Here is a 21493-nt window from a genome sequence, read left to right on the forward strand (position 1 = left end):
ATAAAATAAAGGAGGGGGGGCAGGGGACACAAACACAAATTGCACTCAGATTTTGCCCTCAAGGAATTTAGGAACAATCAGAGTGTGCATGAAGGGTTTAGAGGAAATAGAGTGAAAGATTGGAAAGAGGGGTTGGAGCCAGATACTGAGAGCCTTAATTGCCCCCACTGACAAAGGGTAGGTTTTATTCCATCCATAGTAAGGAATCATTGGAGGGGTCTAAGCATAGAAGTCCTGGACTAACAGATGTGTTTTAGAGAATTCCTTCTAGAACAATAAAGAGGGTTGATTGGATAGGAATCATACGCAGTTTGGAAGGCATCCTGGGAATCAAGACAAGAAAGACTTGGTCCAGGGCAGCAGCCACCCTGACTCCCACCTGCCATCCCCTTGGCCACGTTTTTCACCAAGGCTGTCCCTCTGCGTCAGGGCAGCATGAAACTAGGCTATTACTTCAAGAAATCCGTAAGTCCCCTACTCCAAAACCTCTATAATCTAAAAAGCCTACCACTGATATCACTCCAGAAAAGTGGTATTTGTTGGGTGGAGTCATTTAAAACTCCAAAGCCCGCTGAGAAACCAGTATTAGTCAGAATTGCATATCCAGTGGCCGCACCCATGAAAAGTATGGTCAAGACCCAAATCCTTGCTGAGTCCTTAAGTAGAAAAGAGCTTCCAAATTTCCCCAAGCAGAGCACTCTTATATGGAGAATGGATCCCCATGGATACTAACTAAAAGGACGTACTTTGATTTCCTATAGCAGGGGTGGGCAAACTTTTCTGTAAAGGGCCAGAGAATAAACATTTTAACTTCATGGACCATACAAATCTCTGTGGCAACTACTCACCTCTGCTACCATAGATAAAATCTAAATGAATGAGCTTGGCTGTGTTCCAATAAAGTTTCAGTTACTCAACAGGCAGTGGACACATTTAACCTACAGGCAGAGTTTGCCCTCACCGCCACCCCACAGCTTCATTTCTGTCCTATAAGAATCACTGTCTCTGTCATTTTCCTGTAAGGACATACAACAGATCCTCTAATAACATTTTGTTCAACATCATTTCATTGTAACATTGATAAGGGGGAAAAAAAACCACAAAACAAAAAAAACTGATTCCCGGCTGGGGTCACTGCGTGGCGTTTGCAGTTCTCCCCATGTCTGTGTGGGTTTTCTCTAGGTACTGCAGTTTCCTCCCACATGCCTAAGCTGTGCATGTTAGGTTAATTGACATGTCCATGAAATGTTTGTCTCCATTGGTCCCCGTCTGAGTGAGTGAGTGAGTGAGTGAGTGAATGAGTGATGCACCGGGTGATGGAAGGGCATCCTCTCCGAGGTGGGTTTCTGCCTTGTAACCGAAGCTGCCAGGTGAGCTCCAGCCACCTGTGACCCTGATCTAGAATAATTAGGTTGCAAAATAAAGATCTTACTTGTTTTTATTCATCTTTCTTAAATGTAAATATAGCTCACATTTATTTCAATGGTTAATGTTAGAAGTGTTTTGGGTCTTTATTTAGAAGTTTGGTGACATTTCTGTGACCAAAAATATGCCGTAGGTATTTTACTCTTGTTTATATCAATTAATCTATGGCAAAATTGGCTTCATTATATGTCATTTCTCTTAAAGTCACAATTTCCAAGAACCTGCTGGTGACGTTAAGTGAGGACTTACTACATTTGCTTTACATTATCCCATATCAGCCTTAACAAGTAAAAATATGATATTTCAGTAGAGTTCCTGTTCTTGTTTTCTCATTTCTTTCTTCCTTTTTGTAAATCTGGTAAATACTGTTTCTTAGAAAATAAATGCAGAATTTTATTTAATTGTAAGTATCTGTAAGTATTGGCAAATAATAGAAAAGGATAGCATTTGAAACCGGAAGGGTATTTAGAGATCTAGTAACCCAACGCCTTTCTTGGCATGAGGATCTGAAATCAAAGAGGCAAAGGGAGTTGCTCAAGGTCATAGCCCTTGCTCAGTTGTTCAAGTTATGCACAAGTTGTGCAAGTTGACAGGCACCCGGTTGAGAGTTTGTCCCTCTGTGAAACCATGCTCAAATACCCACGCTCTGACTTTCTTTTCCTTTATTTCTTTAACCTCATTTTGAAAAATAAAATAAAAATAATCTTCGACAAAGCCCCAAATAAGCACATGCTGATGGTAACCCAAACTAGTTAACAAATCATCCTGTCCGAGGGCCATGGTCAAAGAGGCTCCAATTACCAGGTAGACACACACAGGTATTAGCAGGAGGCTGAGAGCACCCTTGGCATTCCCATACTGGCAGGAAGTTGATCAACCATGCAGAAATACAGATTTACATTAATTTGTTCAGAAGCATCCATTCTTCTCTCCTCGAACTGTCAGAATTCATTTGTCTATTATCTTAAAATTTCATTCTTCAGACAGGACATCCAGTACCGTCCACACTAAGTAAGCTCTTATGTTTGTAGAATACCTATAAATTGTCCGAGGAACCATGAGCCGTGATAATATCTGTTGGAATGAAATAAATACCAAACACTAGAAAACAAATGCTAGGAACAGGAATATTGCCAGTGACACCATTTCCTTTCTTCTATTTCTATCTTTTCCCTAGCATTCACATTTTGCAGCAAGACCCAGGTGGAGAAGAATAGGAATGCCATATGCTAGTCTTGAATTTAGATGTTCAAGATAGAATACTTAGCCCTGCACTGAACGTTTCCCTTGAATGCAAATCATAAAAACAAATTGCACAATGTCCATAACTGACTCATTTGGCAATGGTTCCCAGAGAGAGGTCAGATTAACCTTATTCATTCTCTTAATGTTCTTCTACTTAGCATTTTGTCCACTTGGCATTTTGCATTTTAAATATTCTAAAAAAAATTTTTTTAATGTACATTCTGTTACATCACACAAAGAGATCATAAACTCTTCATCAGTCAGTCCTGTCTTTGTTTCTGTTTTACATTGTAATTTCCTTGCCTCTCCTTTACCAGAATTAATTCATCTGCACAGCCAACCCAGAGTAGCATGAACTCTGACCAGAGGGCTGGGGCAATTACAAAGGGTAAACTCTCTTCTGGACAAGAGTTAGATGGTTCCAGAGGTTCACAGGCTCAGGAAGTTCCCTGGGTTTCTCCCACATAACTTTGCTTACTAGATGTCTGTGAATTATTTCATTTAATCCTCCAAAAACCCTGTGAAGTAAGCTTATTATTAACTCCATTTTACAGAGAGAGAGTTATTAAGGCTTGAGAGAAGTTAAAGAAATTGCCCAAGTTGACAAACCTAACAAATGGGACCAACAATTCCAACCCATTTTGTCAGCTCAGACTCTTAAACACTGTGTAAACCCTTTCAATTTGCCAAATGATGCCAGTATAATTTTTTCCAAAATGCAAATCAGATTATATTACTCTTCTGCTCTGAATCCTTCAGTGGCTTTTTATGTCTGTATTTTCCATAAAATAGCATTTAAAATCCTCTGCCCACTTCCTCTTTGTTACCTTACATTTTCCCACCCATTCTTCACTTGGCTTGTGCCTTATGTACCACGCTGCTTGCTTACAAATATTATGGGTTATCTCACTCTTACTGCTTTGCTCATACCGCGCTCTCTGCTTGGAGAACGCCTCTCCCAGTCTGCCCGAGAAATCATCAACTCATTAGCATTTGGTTCGGTCTTCTCAAGACTTTTTTTATAAACTTCATCCCAGTTTCCTTCCTTCAACTCTATTTTTACCTTGTACACATGTTTATAATTTTGACTGGAACACATCATTGTACTTCTTGGTTTATAAATAAGTCTAAATGCCTCTCTAAAGTAGACCGTATGCCTTGCTTATCTCATACCTTTAATGCCTATTGCATGCACATAGTAGGTGCTTAATCATAGCAACAACAAAAAGCTACCATTTGTTGAGCAAAAAGCTACCATTTATTGCCCAATTTCATATGTTCATTAATCATATATGTCTGTATGTATGTCTGTGCATATGCATGTATATGTATATATGTGTGTATATATATGGGTATGGTATATATTATTCCTTAAAGATCAGGAAGCTATTGAAACTTAATTGTAATTTGAATAGGTTATGAAAGTGACAGAATTTGAACCAAGTTTGACTGACTTCAAAGAGAAAGGGAGGAAGGAGGGAAAATATAAGAAAGAGATACATAATTTCAAATGAATGTAAAAAAAATATTCTCTATGAAATGGAGTGGTTAAATCACCCCCATCAAAAGATAAACAGCATATTTTGCAAATAAAGACAGCAGGATTGGGGGATCTTTCTTGAAGGCTCAACTCTTAGACCCTTTTTGGGGAAAAATTCAAAGCAAACATGCCTGCTACCCCAGAACCATTTGCACAATTCCACAGCCAGAAGTAAAGTGGAAAGGAAAAGAAAGGAGACCGTTAAAATCACAGTCCTTGCTCTGGAACTGACTGTCAGTCTCTCTCAACAAATAAACAATAAAAACGTTTATAGCAAACTAGAACTAGTAAAGAAGTTTCTTTAAAAAAAAATAAATTAAAAAAAATCAATTCACCCTCAACATTGTAAACAATTCCCTTAAATTATTATAATTTGAGTGTGCCATCTGTTTCCTGCTGAGACTCTGATTAATACAGATAGGAAAATACAATTCCCAGGAGAAGAAATCTAAATGGACAAAAAATATATGAATATGCAAATGTGCATTAAAACAACAATGGGATAACATTTCATAATTATCAGATTGGAAGCAATTTCCAGGTTTGATAGTACTGAGTTTAACAAGAATTTGAGGAAAAGGAAGTTGGCAACTCTTGCTGGGAGTATTCTTTGGTATACCTGCTTTGAGGAACAGTTTGGCAATACATACCAGGGTTCCCTGAAAATAAGACCCAGCCGGATCATCAGCTCCAATGTGTCTTTTATATTATATTATACCCGGTCTTATTTTAATGTAATATATGACGGGGTCTTATATAATGTGATATAAGACCAAGTCTTATTTTAATATAAGACCCAGTATAATATAATATAATATAATATAATATAATATAATATAATATAATACCGGGTCTTATATTAATTTTTGCTCCAAAAGACACATTACAGTTGATGGTCCATCTAGGTCTTATTTTCGGGGAAACACACTAATGAAGCCGAAGCTGTTTCTCCACTATACCCTAGAAATTTCACCTCTACATATATGCTTTATGGAAATGCTTGCACAAGTGCAAAAAAAAAAAAAGGCACAAATATTCAGAGCAGCATTATTTGTTATCATTTTAAAGTGAAAATATCCTAAATACCTACCAAACAGGTAAATAACTAAATAAATTATAAGATATCTATACTATGAAATTCTATGACAGTTGAAATGAATAAATTAGAGCTACAACATAGATACTGGAATATCAGTATGGATAAGTCTTAAAATTATAAGTTTAAGAGCAAGAAGCGAATTGCAGGCTGATATAAACAGTTTGATATTCCTTGTGTAAATTTTTAAAACATAGAAAACAACGCTCTATTTTGCTAATGGACACATCTGCAAGTAGTTAGCACATTGTAACATAGAATTAATACTCACCAATCTCAAGGTAGTAGTTACCTCTAAGGTGGGGGTTAAAAAATAAACTATAATAAGTTTCGTTTTTTTTTAAATCTGAAGCAAATATTGCAAAATGTTAATATTTGTTAATTTAGGGTGATAAGTACCTGAAGTTTTGCTATATTCACATGTATTATTATCTTCCATATATTTGAAAATTTTCAAAATAACAATTTCTTTAAATCTAACACGTGAACCCAGCCTTCTAGGAAATCACATCTAGATGTGTGTGTTAGTCGCTGCAAAATGGGGTGGGGTATATTATGAATGCATGCGAGAGGAGCTTAGGGAGGCAATAGGTATCCCACACTCACTGAATAAGAACAGTAGAATCAGCCCTCTGGGTTGTCTAACCACACATTCTGTTAATGAGCAAATTGAGGCCACCAAAGGTGATGGACTGCTAGGTAATGACTGAGTAGGGACCTGAGTCATGTTACATTAATGAAACAAGGAGGTCATTAGACTGAGGTGGCTCTAATGCCTTGGTGGTCTACCTAAGCAAGCGAAACTCTACGCCTGTGATGCCTCCAGATTACAAAATTGAAACCTAAGGACAACCAAGCACGAACAGCTAACTAGGCATTAATCTGTAGCTCATTAGTAATTTCCTTGCTTTGCTTCTGCCTTTTCTCTGTGAAAGTCTCTCCCCAAGCTCCTGTCAGTGGGATATTCCTAACCACTTCTAGTTTGGTGTTGCCCAGTTTGAATCTACTTTTGGTCAAATAAATAAAATCTTTCATATGATTCAGTTTATCTTTTAATAGTCATCTGACTCCACTCCAGTGTTCTTCCATGATCTTGTGCCCCTTCTCAAAATCAAAATCAGGGAAGAAAAAATACTTAGTGCTTGCCCAGTGAGAGCTTCCGGTATGTTCTTTTCTTCCCTTTATAAATGTTATATGTTATTGTTTGTTATTTCGTAATATTTATAGCAAAAAAATGGAAAGGAATAAACTGAAATGAAACCATCACTCTTGTTATCTGAAGGGAAAAGAAGACATTGCTATTTTGCAGAAAGCATTTCTGAACTGAACAACAAATCCCAATTCCAAAATCACCTTACACTTCATGTTTCTGTTTAGTCAACTGTGGAGGGAAAATAGTTTGTAAAGCAGTTGGGTCACTAAAAGGCATTTCCCGTGACTTCTCTAACTGGTTTAATTTCATACATGAAAGTAGAAGGGCTGTTGGTGCCGGCTAACGTTCACAGTATCCCCCACACACACACCCAGCCAAGCCATACCTAATATGACCAGGGTTACAGCAACAATTGTGACCATCTCCCTTCTTCCTCTAGCATCTGTTCTGCATTGCTTCTTACTGGCTCATGTTGGTTTTTCTCCCACTCCACTTCTGTTTCCATATCTTTATTACCATTACAAAATAGAATTCTGTCCCAACATGCAAGTGGAATAGGGGCAGCCAAAGTCAACTGTTAGTGGTCATTGCTCCATCTGAGTGACCCAGAAGGCCATCTAGAAATGTGGCCTCTTCCATGGGAGGAAACCCATGTTGTGAGTCATGCTGAGTCTTGGGAAAAAGCCAAGAAAAGGTGGGGCCTCTAGGTGAGGAGGTCAGTGTCCAGAGGAGAGTGTCAAAGTGTGACATGATCAGGGCTAGCGACACTTGGGGAGTTGGCCGAAGATGGAGGGGGCAGTGCCATGAGTCTAGATGGATGGAATATTGGGGACAAGTCTAGTCTCTCAGAGGATGAAAGAGCAAAAGGCTCACCAGGTATCAAGCTGGCTTGGAGTCAAACCACTACTAAACCTCTAGAAGGAAAAGAGTGGGTATAACTCAGAAAACAAAGGCAGCTGTATATATTGGGACGTGCCTTGCTTCCAGAAAGTAGATTATAGAGTAATGGCTATGGGGTGCCCAGGGCTTATCCCTGGTACGTGGACTTTGGGTTCAGGGAAGCCAAACTATTTCCAGAGTCCATAGAGACTGAGCCACTGATAACCTGCCTGCCTGGGTCAAGAATTGCTCAGCCACTGGGCAGGGCTGCGCTTCTAGAGCAAAGATTCTCAGGGCTGCAGCCCAAGCATCTGGGGAAGGCAAGTACTGATCATTATGATTCTTCCAAGCATGGGAGACTTGGCTTCCTTCCCAGAATTGAAAAATAAATCTATTCTACAATGGAGGTAAAATCAGGTATGCCTGTTCTAAATATAATAATGACCCAAAATACCTCACACTATAAAAGGTAAAAAGGACAGTTTTTTTTCACTGATTATTTTGAGTTGGATCTATGAAACTGCCATTTTTATTTCTGCAATTTCATGTGATTCAAACTTACTAAACATCTTCCAGTTCTTGCATAATGTGCACTCGTTTAGTAGGAAACTCGGTGAACTTTTCTGTTGTCAGTAAGTGAACTTTCCTGGCTGACTCACTGTCTCCATTGGAAAATGGAGCTAGTGATCCACACTGCTCAGCCTGAGGCAGAATTGCTTTAAAACATAATAATCATCACCATTGTCATTATCATTATCAATCACTGAAAGAGAATATGAGATCAAGTTACTCTTGTGTTGATATTGAATATTATAATAACACTTGTGGATATCATCAACATTAATATCAGTGTTGATGGAGGTAAGCCATCAAAGTCATGTCACTTCGTCCCTTCCCTATATGGTCAAATGAGTTTCCAGGTACCCTCCCTACCAGGTGCAGGCCAACCATTTTGGGACAGAGGTTATTCAGAACCAGACTCTGTCCCTAGGGGCCTCCTTGGTATCTTGTGTCTAGCTATCCAGGGCACTTGGCAGCCTTATCTTATTTCTGTATCACAAGGACATGGGTATCAAAGGGGGAAAAGGGAAAGATTTGAAAAGAAAGCCCTCAAGCTTAGCAGGCCTGGAAAGAATCTCCCTTCCAGGCAAGATGGAACTCCTGGCCTTCTCTGCCCTGTTCCCTTCCTAAGAATTCCCTAGGGCCATGGAAGGCCTTAGGCCTGTGGCCCTTTTGGAGTTATTATCCCCAATTATATTGCCATGAAGTATTCCTAACCAAGCAGAGGAGGAGGAGCAAGCAGGACAGCACATTACTCAGACAATCCCTTCCCTGCCCCTTGCCTTTTCCTCTTTCCAAGGGGGACCAGCAGCTTCAGAGGGACTGCTATAAATGTTCACTTAGTGGCAACTCAGTTGTAATGACAATAAAGCCCCATTCCTCAAATGCCAATGCATCATGTGGACATTTCCTCAGGAACAGTGGGGGCTATATATACAGGTCTTGCCTCGATGTTGATGAAATGCAATATCTGTGAAGTGCAGTAAAGCAAAGCACAGTAAAAACAGGTATGCCTGTATTTATCCAAAAAGAAAACACTAATTTGAAGAGATATATGTACCCTTATGTTCATTACAGCATTATTTAAAGTAGCAAAGATAAGAAACTAACCTAAATGCTCATCAATAGACAACGGAGATGTGGTATATATACAGAGGGTGCCAAAAAAATGTATACACATTTTAAAAAAGGAAAAAATTATTTAAAATATAATACTCAATATATACCGGTAACAAAAGATGAATACAAGTCATGTTTGACTTCTGCGATTACAAGAGGTACTCAAAATGGTTACCATCAGCTTCTAGACACCTCTGATTACAGGCAACTACTGCTTGAGCAACGATGACCAAAGTGTCCACTTGTATACATTTTTTTGGCACCCCCGGTATGTGCAAAGGAATATTACTCAGCCATAAAAAAGAATGAAATCTTGCCATCTGAGACAACATGGATGGACCTAGAGGGTTTTATAATAAGTGAAACAAGTCAGAGAAGGACAGACACCATAAGATTTTACTTATATGTAGAGTCTAACAAACAAAACAAATGAACAAACAAAATAAAATAGAAACAGACTCACAGATACAGGAAACAAACTGGTGGTTATTAGAGCAGGGAGGGGGTTGAGGAGCAAGTGAAATAGATGAAGGGGATTAAGAGCTACAAACTTACAGTTGTAGGTTAAGTAAGTCGTAGAGATATAAAGCACAGCATAAGGAATATAGTCAATAACACAGTGATAACTTTGTACCATGAGAGATGGTAACTAGACTTATGGTGGAAATCATTTCATATTGTATATAAATATCAAATCGCTATGGTGAACAGCTGGATATTGTATGTCAATTACATGCTAATTTTTTTAAAAAGAGGCAAACTATTTGCCATCTCTGTTGGAATGAATAGACTTATTCTATCGTACTTGAACATTTGTTTTCACGTGTATCTTCTATTTAACTTCGTAGTTTGGCATTTCTAGTAGTGATACTTGATTTTTTTAAATGTTTAAAATTATGCCAGTTTTATTATTTCCACTGAATAAAGCTTAGGGATGTACGAAAAATAAAATAAAACATTTAGGGGAGCATGACGAAAATGGAAATATGTAACAACATAACTAGAATAGAGGCTTATTTTCATTTTTCTATCCAAGGCTTAACCCAGTTTTTCAACCTTCATATGATTGACATTTGGGGCCTGATAATTCTTCATTGAGGGAGGTTTTCTTATGCATCATTGTAGGATGTTTAGCAGCATCCTTGGATTCTACCTAGTAGATGCCAGAAGCACTTGTGCCGCACTTGTGACAACGAAAAATAGCTCTAAACATTGCCAAATGCCCCCTGTGTGTTGTGGGGAGGGGATGAAAACAAAACTGAACCACTGGCTAAACAAATTCTGAACTGTCTTGAGTTTGCTTTCTTGTTGCTGTGTCTTTAAATTCATATATACATATGATATTGACATGAAAACAGACACCAATCTAACTTCATGTGAAACATATTTTCCCAAAGCAATAAAAAGTAATTGAGTAAAATCTCACTGCACTGAAAGCCGGTCCCCAGGACCTAAGAGTGAGAAAGGCAGACCCCAAAGAGCAGAACTTGCTCCCAAGGCCTATTTTGTGTCGTTGGAGAATTGCTTTACTATTTCCACAGCTGTAAATCAGTAAGACCTTCAAGACAGCCTCCTGGGATAGCTGGTGCCTGCTTATCTAATTAGGGCTAGCTGGAATTCGTGATCAAATTCCCAACATCCACGTCCTCCTTGCAGTTCATAGCTCCAAATGCCATCCCCATGTGGCCACAGTAGTGTAGTCTCCTCCCCAAACAACCTTTGAGTAGACTAGGATCAAGAAGTCAGAGGAATTTCACCTTTTCCTTTCTTGTGGGTGTGCCAGAGAGGCAGTGTCCCAGATCAGACTGAGGATGAATAATCAGCCTCGGAATGATGGTGGAATGTATCTTAGGAATCATTTTTAAGTAAGATCTGAAAGTACAGAGCATGCCTGTCCCTGGCCTCTGCCATTTCATAGAATGATGACTTCCTTCTGGATTAAAAGAAAAGTAAGAATGAAGTAACAATTACCATGCATCTAGAAACATATACTTACAATTTCACTGGGAAGCTCCTGGGCTCATGAGGAAGCAACAATGGAGGACTTGGTTCCTATGAAGCCCATTTGATTGTAAGCTCCCTGAAGGTGGGGAGCCACCAAAGTACCTCAAAGGACCTCCAGCACTTAGCACAGTGGTTGGCATGTAGACGTAATATCCAATAAAATCTGCTGGTTAAATAACTTCAATAAAACCTTTCTCCTTAGTTTTTGGTTCAACTGTAAGATGTGATTTAATAAAAATTAATGTATAGTATATTATAATTTATAAATTATGGTACATTATATAATACAAAGTAATATGTTACATTATATAAAATAATTTATATAAAAATTTTAATAAATTAAACTTAAATTTAATTATATGATTTAATATAAAGGGTAAAAGAATCAACATTGAACATGACTATATGTCAAACACTCTAAGTTCTTTCACATATTTCATTTATTAATAGTTTAGATTTCTATATTTGTTCCCTCTTAAATCCTGCGGATGCATAAGAACAGCTACTATTTATTCCCAAGGGCAGCACAATGAATCAAAAAATCAGGGATTGTTAAGCATCTATTCTTTAGTTATTCATTTTTAAAAAAATTATTTGACAATCAAATGCTTATCGAACACGTACTCTCTATAAGCCCATTTTTAAGACCTAGGGATACAAGACAGAATAACTTAAAGCCTCCACCTTCAAGAAGTTTACAGTTTAGTATGAAAGACAAGACCCTAAGCAGATAATTAGAAAGCAATGTGGTAAGCAATATGGATATGTATGAGGCATCACAGCCAGCCAGAGCAAGGCACCTACAGGAGCCAAAATAAGAGAGAAGATGTCAGGACGCGTTGAGGGTGGAAAAGACAACTGAGCTGAGTCATTACAGAACAAAGGAAATTAACCAAATATAGGGAATGAGAGTGAGAAGAGGGTACAGGTTTCAGGCTGATGTGACTGCTAAAAATAAAGGCATGGACTCAAAAAATACGTGCAGGAAATTGCAAAACGATTGGAACTTCTGGGACGTTAGGTATCAGTCAGGATATGAGGAAAAATGAGGATGGAGAAGTAGAGATAAGGCCCAGACCTTGGGGGCATCTGGGCTTTATCCTGTGAGTAGAGGAAAACCCTAGAAGGGAGAATCAGAGGAACAACCGGCTGGGTTTGTGTGTTAGCTGATTCACTTTGGCTGCAGTGTGGATGAGAGGGATCAGGCCTACCTAGGGCAGGAGATCAGTGAGAAGCCTGTGGTAAGAGTCACTCCCACAGGCTTCTCACTGATCTTCTGCCCGAGGAGCTGAGGACAGCTATAAACCGGCAGCTTTGATAGGAACGGGGAGAAAGCAGTGGGGTCAAGGATACATTAGCAGTCAGCGTAATTAATCTAGTCCATACAGGCCCATGAAGTTGCTTCTAGGAATCCATGGATCCCCTGACATTTAAGCACATGTGTGTTTTTCTGGGGAGGGAGACCATCACTTCAACAGATTCTCAAGATTTTGATTTATAGATTTTGATTCTGGAACACGGTTCTACCTCCTATTCAAAGCTCCTGCTTCTAGTCATGAAAATGGCATCTTCATTCTGACTAGCCATAGGTATCTGCTACTAGCTAGTGGTAAAGATTCAGCTAATCACAGAAATTTGATTTTAATACTGTCAAGGAAAATAGCCCTCTTTAGCCATATGGCAAAGCCTAATAACTAAGGTTAGGATTAGTGGACTGAATAATTATCACTGCTGTTGGGCTCATTTCTTCTGTCTTTATAATGATTTTCATCAGAGTGAAAGCTCTGGGCACATATGACATCAACATCACCAGCATTGTCAGACCCAAATTAGATATATTACTTGCTCTTTGTCCTTGCAGTCTTTCATGAAGACACCCCATTTCTAGTGAGAAATGGTCATCTGTTTGACTTTGAATTCTTTCAGTGAGTTCTAGTCAGCTAACAGCATTAGTTATGTGGCCCAGTCCATTAGCTCTGCCTTTTATGGTGTTCATTATGGCAGATGCAGACAAGGGCAGTGAGGCATATCAAAAGGAGCTTTTGGGAAAAAATATTAGGGTATAACTTTTAGCTAATCTGGTAAGAATAATCTAATGAATATGATGTTTGCTTTAAGAAGAGAGCATATGTTTTTCTTTCCAGCTCTGTTTTCCATGAAAGTATTCTACATCCAGTCACAGTAATGAATGCCAAACTGTGATAATGCACCCAGATCAATAAACACAGCTTTATAGAATAAGTTCATTCTAATGGAGATAGCCCACCCGCTCATGAAAAACCACTCTGCTAATTGAGTCAGAGCATTTCTCTGTAGTTCCATTCTAGGAGAGAGGGAGACTCAAAAGGCAAACAGGGCTCCAATCCAACATGTCCAGAAACAAGATGATATCCCTTGATATGTCCTTTTTATCTGTTTTTAGTAAGAAATATATACAGTCTAGGGAAGTGTATTTATTTGAAAATCAAGGGCTATAAAATATAGACTGAAGGATTTTTGCTAGCTCTTCCATATGCAATCTCCTGTAGGCTGTTGTACCTCACAGGAAGGAAATATGAGCCAGCACCAAGTGCCAAGGGATACAGTTTGTTATTGCTGCCACGTCATGCTGCATGACCTTTGGCAGGGGTTATGAAGGCAATGGAAACACTTGTTTAGAAAGTAACTTTATAGTTATTTCTTCTTTATACCCAGTCTCTGCATTATGTAGTACTCAGTCTTACCCTACGTATTTGCTCAGGTTATTCCATATTTGGCTTTCCCTGTTGACATGATCTGCAAAAACAATGGGAAATGACCACGTCCCATCTGATGTTTTCTACAAAAGATAACAAATGTCTTACAAAACCTGAGTTTCTTACAAATCCTGAGTGCAGAGAGAGACTTTGTGGGCAATTTTCGACTTTTTAGAAAATCATCTTTAATTTCTTTAAGCATTTAATGATTACATCTCCAGGTTAGGAGTGTTGCAAAAATATTATTTAGTATAGTTATTGTGTGCAATTATTAGAAAGTAAGAATTTTTTCTAATACTGAGAATGGGGTATGTGTGTCGGTGCCTGTCTGTGTGTGTATACATACAGCATAAGTTCCTCTCTGCAAAATGCCTAAGAAACAGGGTAAAGCATTAACTAATACTGTTTAAAGATAAGTTGGGAGCTGAGAGGGTGCCTGAAGGATACACACACATGCACACCAAGCACACATACATATATACAAAAATAATATTGATATTAGATGTTATATATAATAAATCTTATATTTTAATGGTGTATGTACATGTGCGTGGTGTGTATGTGTATCCTGCAGGCACCCTCTATGCGCCCAACTTATGTTTATATGAATAGTATAACACTAATACTAAAATATATTACGAATACTGTAGATCTATTATAGTAATATATAGTAATTGAGTGTTTATACATATAATATATAAATATATGTTTACATATGTTTACATATGCGTATATTTATAATGCATATATAAGTGTATATATTATATATTATATATGTATCTAGGGTATACATACACATATAGGCATATATATGCTTATGTATGTATGTACGAGATGTAGTTCACAGCATACATACTATCTCTTTCAGAAGTTATACTATTGCAGTTTACCAAAATACCCTTCATACCAGAGCTGATCCAAAGAGAAAAAAAGCACTGATTCTCTTCTTGTGCTTAAGGGACTCCTTGAGAGCAAATTAGGAACTTAGCTTCATTACCTATTCAGGAAGTACTGAGCTAAATATAACCCTAGTGACTTCAAAGAGCACGGATTCCCAAGTGTCATATGCACTCTCTGCATTATGTGTATACAAGATAGAAAGCGAAATGCATGTTCCCCGGTGCCTCAAAGATATAACACAATCCCTTTGGAATTTGGGATCACTGGGCTGAACCGGAGTTTACCCCTGCATATTCTAGCAAAACAAGGACATGTTTAACCAACTGATACTATAATTTATTACATTGTTATATTATATATTAGTATATTTATATAAATTAAGGTTTACGGGTGTTGCGATAGAGATAGGATTTACAGTCACCGGACCTTGTTTGAATCCCAGCTGTCTTGCTTGTTGTGGGTATGGAGGACCTTCTACCTCACTTCTGAGAGAGACTTTGACAGGGAGAGAAGTTAATGAAAAAATGCCTATTGTATGGGTTGAATCATACTCCCCGCCCACCAAAAATTCACATGTGAAAGTCCAAATGCCTAGTACCTCAAAATGGGACTATATTTGGAGGTAGGGCCTTTAAAGAGTTAGTTAAGTTAAAATGAGGTCATACAGGGTGGACCCTAATCTAATACAACTAGTGTTCTTGTAAGAAGAGGAGATTAGGACACAGACATGTGCAGAGGGAAAAACCTGTAAAGACAAAGGAAGAAGAGAGCTAGCTACAAGCCAAGGAGAGAGGCCTCAGAAGAAATGAAAGCTGCTAACACCTTGATATTTCTAGCCTCCAGAACTGTGAGGAAATAATTTTCTGTTGTTTAAGTCACCCAGTCTGTGGTACTTTGTTATGGCAGCCCTAGCAAACTAACACACCTACTAAACTGTAAAATTCTGTAAAAGCTGGATCACTGATATTCTACCTCTGAAAACAAATTGTTGTTGAGTGCCTTGCTTCTGTATAAATATATATATATATCTGAAACTCCAATTATAAGTATTCACATTTCCATTTTAAAAAGCAATCTCTGATCAGTCTCTCGGGCTTAAAACTATTAATTTTCTTTAGGCTTCGAAATAATGACATTTAATTTAATTTAAACTTTTCAGTGATTAACTCCAGGATTTCATGTAATTTGCCTAAATTATTTTTGTTTTGGGTGTCTTTTATTTAGAGACCATGGTAATTGTGAACTTATAAAAATGCAGTAAAGATACCCAAAGCTGTGGTTGGTGTAAACTCTTGAGTTTTTGTTTCTTTGTTTATTGTATTCATCTCTGTGTATTTGGAGCTCTTTATTTTTTAAATTTGATGCACAAAATTGATTTCACTCTATGTCCATTAAAAATCTATCAAGGTACTCATACTGACAATATATGGCGATGAATGAATCACAAGGGCAAGCAATATCTATTATACGTAGTCACTGATGTTTGGGAGCAATCAAACAAATGTATGCAGGTTTTAAGCAAAAATAAGGACTATGTAAAATGTGGTTTGGAAAGACAGAAGAGAAGGGCAGTCTCGAGAATAGAGGGTAGCAGTGAACAGGGGAAGGACTAAAGTCAAAATGGATCAGTATTAGTTGGCTAGGGCTGCTATAACAAAATACCACAGGCTGAGTAGCTTAAACAACAGAAACTCATTTTCTCACAATTCTGGAGGCTGGAAGTTTACGATCAAAGTGCCATGAGGTTTGACTTCCAGTGAGGTCTCTATTCCTGGCTTGCATATGGCCACCTTCTCAGTATGTCCTTTCCTCTGTGGGCATGTGCAGAAAAAGCTCTCTGGTGTCCCTTCCTCTTTGTGTAAGGACACCAGTCCTCTTGTATGAAGGACTGCCTTACAACCTCAATTAACCTTTACAACCTCCTTATAGACCCTATCTCCAAATACAGTCACACTGCGGGTTAGGGCTTCAGCATATGAATTTAAGGGGGTGGGGCATGATTCAGTCTATGACATTCATTCCTCTAGCTCACCTCAAATTGACGTCCTTCTCACATGCAAAACACATTCATCCTATCCCATCCCAACAGCCCCCAAAAGTCTTAACCCATTCCAGCATGTATTCCAAGTGGAAAGTCTCAGTAAAGATCTAAATCAAGTATGGGTGATACTCCTGGTACAATTCATCCTAAGGCAAAATTCCTCTCCAGTTGTAAAACTGTGAAATCAGACAAGTGTGCGCTCCCAAAATACATTAGACAGGTATAATAAGAGAAACATTTCCATTCCGAAAGGAAGAAATTAAGAGAAGAAAGGGATTATGGGACCTAAGTAAGTCCGAAACCCAGCTAGGCAAATTCCATGAGATCTTAAGTCTCGGGAATAACTCTCTTTGACTGGATGCTCTGCCTTCTGGGCCCATTGGGGCAGCAGCACCTTCACAGTCCTAGATCAAGGCCCCACTCTCACAGGTCTTTGAGGCACCCTACCCCTGCAGCCCTGGGAAGGTGTAGCCTGGACCACTGAAAAGGAGAAGGTGACCTCACCCTTTGAATGAGCTCCAAGTTGCCTTTGGGGTTATTCTTCCCTTTTCTTGAAGGATAAAGCATGTGTGCAGCTGGATAGCTCTATTGTCCTGTCCCGTAGAATCCAGAAGTTTGACAGCTTTCCTTTATTTCATCCTGTCCCTGTCCCCTTTTGTTCAATCTGGCAGTGTCTCTGTTGGTATCATCTCATCTCTGTTCTTGGCATCTGCTAAAATAGCTGATTAAAACCATAGGTAATTTCTCTAAAGAGTGATTGTCCAGCCACACTTTTGTTCTTCTCTCCAGAATGTACTTCCTTATTTTTTGCAATATGGATAGGTTGAGAATTTTCCAAATCTTTAAGTTGTGGTTCCTTTTTGCTTAGCAGCTTCTTCAATTTATCTCTCTCCTCTCTCATTTTACCATAAGCAGTAAGGAGAAACCAGGCCACACCTTCAAAGCTTCGTGTAGAAACCTCCTCAGCTAAATATCTAATTGCATCACTTATAATTCCTCCTTCTCCAACGCACTAGACCATAACTCAGCCGAGTTCTTTGCCACTTCATAACAAGGACTGCCTTTCCTCTAATGACCAATAACATATTCCTCATTTCCACTGAGACCTCACCAGAATCACCTTCAATTTCATATTTTTACCAACATTCTATTTGTGATGAGACCTGTATATCTAAGATGATAGGCGTGAAGCTTTCTGTATAGCTCTTTTCCTTCTGAGCCCTCACTAGACTCACCTTTAATGTCCATATTTCTACCAACAGTTTCTTCAAGGCAACCTAGGCTTTTTCTAGCATGTACCTCAAAACTCTTCCAGCCTTTACTTATTACCTAGTTCGAAAGCCACTTTCATATTTTTAGGTATTTGTTACAGTAGCACCCCACTTCACCATACCAGAATATGTATTAGCTTACTTGGGATGCTAATAAAACATCAGACCAGGTGGTTTAAACAGCAGAAATTTGCTTTCTCACCGTTCTATAGGCAGTAAGTCAAAGATCAAGGTTTCTGGTGAGACCTCTCTTCCTGACCTATTGCTGGCTGCCTTCTTACTGGGTCTTCACTTGGTCTCTTCTCTCTGCAGGCATGGAGAGAGAGAGCTCTGTGTCTCTTTCTCTTCTTATAAGGACAACAGTTATGTCTGATTAAGACCTTATCCTTATGGCTTAATTTAACCTTCATTACCTCTAGACAGGCCCTATCTCCAAACACAGTCACATTGGAGGTTAGAGCTTCGAGATGTAAATTTGGGGTAGATACAGTTCCGTCCATAAAAGAAGCTAACGGGTTCATTTAAGAGGATAGAGTTTTGCTTAGGTATATAGAGAGACATAAAGGATGGGCCAGAAAAAGGGCTGGAATCACAAACTCTTAGATCTAGAGAAAAATCTCAAGAAGTCGTATCTTAGCATTTGGCTTCAGGAAGTAAAGTTAATCAAAAGAGATGATTTTCTATTTTGTTTTCAATATTTATGAGTGTTGAGACTGTACGATCACATTAGATAGCCTTTCTAAGTCAAGAATTTCTTGATGCTGAACAAAATCTTTCTTCTTTTCATCCTCCACAGTCATCAAGAATGATCTGCACATCACACATTCAACATGAATTCATCTCACATGATTCATGTAGTGAAGGATGACATAGAAGGGAAAGCCAGTTTCCCACTCTCAAGAAACCAAGGCAGTAGCTGAGGGAATGGAAATAGTCACATTCATCTAGAGATTTTTGTCATCAAATCACCCCTTTTGCTTTAGTAGAAATTTTATTAGATTGGACTCTGGTCCGAGCTCGACCACTTAGTCATGTACCCATGATGAAACTGACGTCTCTATATCTGTTTCCTTATATGTAAAATGGTGGTGGTAGGAATAAATGTGGCTGTTGAACTCAAAAATCTCTAAATACCCTTTAGCTCTTCCTTTCTAATATTCCACAATTGTCTATTTAACATATTTTTTAAAACTTCCCTGACATAGTCTTATAGGCTCAATTATTCAACACTTCAATTACTTTTGTGTTTCATGTTACTGAAGTTCAATGGCCAAAACTGGAAAGAGAATTTTAATAAAGTTTTGATTAATCCTGAATATAGCAAAAAAATTATCCTTGGCTTTGAGTCTCATTCTTTTTTTATGATTTCTCAATAGCATGTCTCTCTTTTCCCATAATGGAAGTTCGGCTAAGAATTTTGTAACCCAAAATAAGGTTGAATATGATATGCCATAAAAGCATGAAGAAACTTGTGGAGGTCTCAGTAATGTTGTAACCAGTCCAAAAACAAAAATATTTATTTCTAACTAAAGCAAATTAACTGAATAATTGACAATACCCCTTTGTCTTATTTTCTATGGAGGAGATGTTTCGTTTTCAAGGAATTAGATATTTTGCAGCATTTGGGGGAGGAATGAGACACAATGCAAATTATGACCTTGACAATGATCTTAATTTTGTTTTTCTATTGACTCTGGGTGCCAGACCAAGCTCAAGTCGGGAGGCCTGTCATTTAGAGTGTAACCTTTCAGAGTGACTTGTGCATTCCTGCATGTCTGAGATTAAACCTGTTTGACATGGTACCTGGACCTATAGTGTCTTGAAATTTAATTCTAAAGTTTGCATACTAAATAATACTATTTTTCAAGGTAGGGATTGTCTTTGTTTAAAAATAGTAGTTCCTATTAGAAGGATCTTCAGATGATGTCGTTGCCATATATTGCACTGCAATTTGAGAGGATCAGGTTCAAGTCTCACATTCTCAGACACTGGGTAAGGAGAGGCTAAGAATGTGACAGAGAAGATAAGCTTGGTCTCCTGGAAAGAGAATTTTCCCATCTTGCTTTTCAGCACCTTTTGTTAGTGGATTTTATTCCCTTAATATGAGAATCAAAAAAGCTACCCACCTCTCAAAGACTGAGAGTGGTAAATGAAAAGGAAACCGTAAGTATTTGAAAATGATAATTAGCTGATCCATAAATACTATTGCGCAATCCATTTTGAGGAGTAAGTATGCATTTGTTCTCTTTGCTCAGGATACATGGAGAGAATTCTGTGAAATGCTGAGGGGATTCAGTGGTTGAGTATTCAAAGTCTCAGTGAAATGGATATTAGTTTTAGGCACAATATTTCAAAACACAAATTAGACAGTAGGAAAATAAAGGGTGACAGAGAGGGCAAGAGATTCAAGAAGAACACTTTAGAAAGCTTGACAGGAGAAGCTACCAATTTCTTATTTTTATCTTCATGAAGTAAAATTCCTCACAGGGGCTCCACATTCCTCAGGCCCAGACATGATTAAACACCATACCTTTGAAAATGTTTTACTATTCCAAGCTGAGAAATATATAAATAACCCCTTTCCAGCTACCACTCCTATGCCTGGAATTTAAGCCAAGTGTCTTCTGGGCTTCAGTCTGCTCTGACCAAACTCCACATAAGCACAACAAAAAAAAGCTGCCTTGTGACTAGCCTGGCAGTCTGGATGTAGGAGAAGGGAAGTGGACAGTGAACAGCCTATGGAGGTGGTGGGGAGGAGCCATCAGCAAAATGGAGTCCATGTTTTTTCCTGCTGTGGCTGTTTTAAGAAGCAAAGATGAAGTTGTAGACGTGTGGTAAACTGAAGGAAGTTTGAACCAACTCAGATCTAGGACAAAAGGTCTAAAAGTCCTCCAAGTGGCTGGTATTGATAAGTACATAGGGCTTTTCTGAGCAACCAGATAGGAACATTTGTGAGTCTGCTAGAGTTGGAGTGCTTCAAAATTAACGTCTAAAGTAATAATCCCCCACCCAAGCTGTGCTCTGTACAGAGAAGTTCATATGCCAAGGAGCCCTGATTGGAGAGGCAGGGCTGAGACCTGTCTTGCCTGATCCAGCCCTGACCTGCCTCTGTAATTTTGTCTCCCACTATTACCCTGCTGCACACCAGCCAAACCAAATACTCTTTTTACCCCCAAAAAATGGCATCTAGATTCCTACTTCTGTGCTTCTTCTTACACTGTGAAGGTGCATACTTGTTCTCTCTCTCTCTCTCTCTCTCTCTCTCTCTCTCTCTCTCTCTCTCTCTCTCTGTCTCTCTCTCTCTCTCTTTCATATTTAGGTATTGCTCTCCCCTCAAACTCCAGTTCAAGTATTACTCCCTTCCAAAACAATTTCCCTGTGAATCATGGACCAACATTTTTTAAACTACAGTCCTGGAGCTGTCTGCCTAGTAATGAAATCCCAGTTTACGAGCCCCCAATTCAGACTCACAGAATACAAATTTTGGGTGGTGAAGAGCTGGGAACCTGCATTTTCACAAGGTC

This window comes from Rhinolophus ferrumequinum, chromosome 7, assembly GCF_004115265.2.
Source record: "Rhinolophus ferrumequinum isolate MPI-CBG mRhiFer1 chromosome 7, mRhiFer1_v1.p, whole genome shotgun sequence".
In the NCBI taxonomy this organism is placed as follows: domain Eukaryota; kingdom Metazoa; phylum Chordata; class Mammalia; order Chiroptera; family Rhinolophidae; genus Rhinolophus; species Rhinolophus ferrumequinum.